The sequence below is a fragment of the Pteropus alecto genome, unplaced genomic scaffold, assembly GCF_000325575.1.
Source record: "Pteropus alecto unplaced genomic scaffold, ASM32557v1 scaffold71, whole genome shotgun sequence".
Taxonomy (NCBI): Eukaryota; Metazoa; Chordata; class Mammalia; order Chiroptera; family Pteropodidae; genus Pteropus; species Pteropus alecto.
In genome coordinates, this window is record NW_006433024.1 from 14029597 (window position 1) to 14034426 (window position 4830).

At 36.6% G+C, this 4830-nt stretch overlaps 1 pseudogene; it reads left to right on the plus strand.

Moving 5' to 3' along the window:
• Positions 1 to 3735: 3735 nt before the first annotated feature.
• On the plus strand, positions 3736 to 4541 carry LOC102894558 (annotated as a pseudogene).
• Positions 4542 to 4830: the final 289 nt, after the last annotated feature.

The following is a 4830-nucleotide window of genomic DNA, read 5'->3' on the forward strand; positions in this document are numbered from 1 at the left end:
TGTATAACAGTCTTGGCCTTTCTCCTCTGATCTCAGTATTTATGCCATCACACCCACCTTTTAGGTAATAAGCAGAAAAAAAAAGTAGAAGAGCAAAAAAGTTTCTCTAATAATCCGTAACCTTCTACTTGGGTTAATATTTCACTGTCCATGCACACCTACAGAGAAAACTGAGAAATGGAGCTTTTTAACTGGGCACATTGCCACCTCCAATAATCTTGTTTGAGGTGATGGTGCTGCTGCTGAAGGGGGGTTCTCTTAGAAGGAAGAAGGAGGAAATGATAATTGTTAGACAATTAAAATTCTCTGCCATTGGCCCCAGTTTGCTGGCCACAAATACTACTAGAACATGGCCTGACTGTTCTCTACCTGCTTACTGTACCAGGAGTAAGAAAGCTCGAACCCTCAATGGTACTCCTGTCTGGAGGCCTCTCTCATCTTTATGAAAGGCAAAAGGCAACAATCAAGTTTGTAATTGTTTTATTTATACCCTGTGCATGAATGTATTAAAGGTCTCCATTCAGATATCACTCAATTAGGGAAAAAAGGGATCTATTCTCAGCTGAAACTTTTGAACCAGATAAATTGCTTTATATCAGTCTAATATAGTTAAAATTGATGAGTGTTCTTCTAAGAATAACAGAGCAATAGAAAAGAGTTTTAGAATTTCAGAGCAACTCTTCATGAAAGTGAAGCACAATTGGGTAGCATTAAAAATGTTTTAAGCAGGGCAATAGCATAGTGATAAGGTATCTTGTTAACCTCCTGCAACGTGGGTCTTTTGCTACCTCTTTTAGTCAACTCTACTCTACCACCATTATCGGATTCACTGACTCTGACTTTGTTCTTTAAATCAATCTGTCAAATATTTTTCTCACTATTTCAGTATTTTCTAAACTGCATTCATGTAAATCTGGTGTTCTATGATATGTTAATAAGATCATTTAAAAATCAACCTAAGATCTACAGCCAAACTTTTGGGTATTATTTGCCATAGAGATTCGCAATTCTTATTTGTATCTTAAACATTCTGAAAAACTTTGTAATAAATAAATCTATTCAACTTAATTTAGCCCAGCATTTCCCATATTTGTGTTAAGATGAAAATTGCTTATGAATATTATGTGGATAGTTCCTTGGAAGATATTTAATTTAAAGTTTATTCTACTTCAAGGCTTATACTTATTTATACCTTCCATTTCCTTTAGCATCTATATATCATCAGATTTAATATTCCTCTGTATTTTAAGACAAAATCCAATAAAATATTTGTACACATTATTGACAGATTCTTTTTTTATCCAGGCAGTTAACCCTAGTCCAATCAATTATGATTTGAGTGATGGAGCCACATGTGACAAAGTATGGTAAGCTGTATATAAGACACTTCTTTCAGGAAGGCACTTCACGAGGGAGCTGTGGAGTGCTGCATTCACTTGGGATCATTCACTTTTTTTTTTTAGCACACACACTCTGATGTTCCCAATAAATCCAAGGCTATGGTCCCCCACAATACACTTCTATAAATAGCAAGTCAGATTTGGGAGAATAAACTGAATGACGTGTCACCAACATTTCTCAATAAAATAAGGGGGAAAGTTTAACTGTAGCCTGCATAAAAATTACATATAAATTTACTTAGCTTTGGGGTCCTCTTGGTTGAAATACATTTCCAAAGGGGGAAAAAAATCAATATTAAACTACATTTGATATATTTCTTTGCTAAAAGCCACAACTTCCAGTATTCTAGAGAGGAATGATTTATAACTATTACATTCAACAAAATGTTCTTTTTGGCCCTGAAATCTGATAATTTGGTTTTACATGGTGCCTGTGCTTCCAGAAATAAAACTCCTGTCCATCACTATTATTATTATCAAGGATAAGCTGAGAAGTGCTATAGAAAGCATAGCACATTTTCACTGCTTTACTCATGTGTGATAATTGCAAGAGTTTTGCAAATGTATTAGCTACAGAAAAAAAAGAAGAATGAAGTCCTTAAAGCTGTTTTAGGTAGAAATGAGCAAGGAACCTTGGTTCTCTATCTTGGGAGCACTTTTCTTGGTATATACTCTGTGTAATATACTTCCTCTTGGCCTTGCAGATATATTTTTGAATCTTTCAGCCTGAAAACATTTTCACTGCCTTGCAAATGTTTTATCAGCCTGCCTCCCTCCCCACATTAGAACCTGATACATATTACAAATGAAGGTTAGAGAATGAAAACATAGTCCTCATTTTTAATTTTAACATTTTTTTTTCTGGATAGATTATGGTGGTGTATTTACACATTGATATCATATGACAAAAATACACTTGCTTTATCATTTGTAAAAATGTATCACTCTGGTGGGGGATATTGATAATGGGAAAGACTATGCATATGTGGGGATAAAGGGTATATGGGAAATTTCTATACTTCTTGATTTTGCTGGGAACCTAAAACTACTCTAAAAAATAAAAGTCTATTTTTAAAAAAGAAACTCTTAGACACATGTCCTACTGTGAATGAATTAAAATCTTTAGGTCATTGTATAAGAATTGTTAAGGAACTAAAGTTGGTTATAGAATGAAAGACAGGAGTAATTCTAATTATATTACTGTTTAACAGCCTTGGTGGCCCACCTAATGCTGAGCTATAGCTGCCAAGAAAAATATACAATAATTTTATATCAGAAGTAGAAATTCCTCCATATTTCTTCTCGAAAGAGGAATCAGTTTTCCAGTCACACTGCAATTAAGCAGTTACTCTTTTTTCGACAGAGGAGATCATAGTACCAATCTCCTATCTACTTAGCTATAGAACAATCGTTAAGTCAGGCACAAAAAAAAAGCAGAAAATTAATCCCACAGAGCACATAGAGTTCAGCTAAAGAGAGAAAAAATACACTAAATAAACATGGAAGATATCATTTCTTAACTAATTATTGATAATAAGAATTTGTCAAAAAATAATGAAAAGACTCAACTTTAAAAATGTTGTTGATAAAAAGTTGACACTTAAATGTACCTTAAAAACGTTATGTGAACAAAGGTTGAAAACACTCTTCAAGAAGTGGTGAATAGGACATGGTTCCATAGTGTAGCAGGTAGCACATCTGCTTTACAGGCAGAAGGTCCTAGGTTTGCGTTCCAGTGGAGCCACAGTCCATGGTCTATGGCCATGCCACCCTGAACAAGCCCAATGTCTGATCTCGGAAGCTAAGCAGGGTCAAGCCTGGTTAGTTCTTGGATGGGAGACCACCTAGGAAGACCAGATGCTGTAGACATAAATTAAAAAAAAAAAAAAAATTAGGGAATAATCCAGTACACTAGAAAGTGGCATCCCAATGGTGACTGCCTCATCCCCATCTCCAGCCTGGGGACCCCACCCCATCTCGTCCATCCCGCAGGCTCCTGGCACATCCAGCACCTGGCAGGCTCATCCAAGAAAGTAGTCACCATTTCCGGGAGACAACATAAGGAACTCATCTTGTTACCAGTGACTTTTAAAAATTTGTGAAATTTAAGAATTGTAGCTGCAATACTGATTCATAGATCTTCAAAGAAAGCAGAGAAGATAGGATTTACAAAAGGTGAAGATTTGGGCGGATTTGAATACTGATACTTTGTGAACCCTAAAACAGGAGCTAGAAATTTAACGGTGAACAAAACAGTTGAGTCCTGCTCTCACAGAACTTAAAGTTTAGTGAGGAAGAAAAAAACAAATGAGCAAGTAACAAAGGCTTGCTTGAGATGTGGTGGTTTCAGCAAGGCCTCAGTTTCCTTCCTTCAGTCCATGTCATTTGGACTCTGCTGCTTTCATATTTTCATACAGTCCTTCCATAACCCTCGACCATGTTGACTCTGCTTTGATTTATATCAGTGACAGTGGTACATTAGCTCCAGAAAAATACTTGTTTGGGGCAATATCAAATTGTGCTGCAGTTTTATACGTTGCTACCGTTTATGTTCGTTGTAATCAGGTTCAAGTTCTGAATCTTAAAAGGAATTGTATCATCAGACTAAACAAGATCGGCTTTGTACTTGGATTGCTGAGTCGTTCAGGACTTTCTATGGTGGCAAACTTCCAGAAAATAACCTTTTTTATTGTACCTGTGTGTGGAGCTGTGCTCACCTTTGGTATGGGCTCATTATACATGTTCATTCAGACCATCCTTTCCTATCAAATGCAGCCCCAGATTCATGGCAAACAAGTTTTTTGGACCAGACCGCTGGTGGTTATCTGGTGTGGAGTAAGTGCATTCAGCATGCTGACTTGCTCACCGCTTTGACACAGTGGCAGTTTGGCACAAATGTAGTACAGAAACTCCTCCGGAATCCCGAGGACAAAGGTTATGTGTTTTACATGATCATGATTGCAGCAGAATGGCTTATGTCATTTTCCTTCTTTCCCCGCCCCGCCCCCTGACTTATAGTCATGATTTTCAGAAGCTTTCTTTGGGGTGGGAGTCAGTTTACATGGATTAACCCTCCATGATGCTGCTCCTTGCCCTGTTAACAATGAATAAATGTGACTACTTTCCAGAGATTTACGATGAAAGGATAAAGTATTTCTGTGATGATTATGATTCACAAGGATTGCGAAGGTATTTATAAAATTATTTGTTCTGCTCTGAAATTTTCAACCAACTAATCAAGGCTGACGGTGACAATGATGGAGACTGATAATCGAAAGATATGAATTAGGCCATTTGGTCAGTTATTTTAAAGGATATCTTCAAGAGGACTACGTAAAAACATTGATGCTTATCCTTTTCTTTATACCAGAAAATAAAACCAAAGAACTGCAATAAAAAGAAGTAGCATCCCAGCAGAGATAATGTAAGC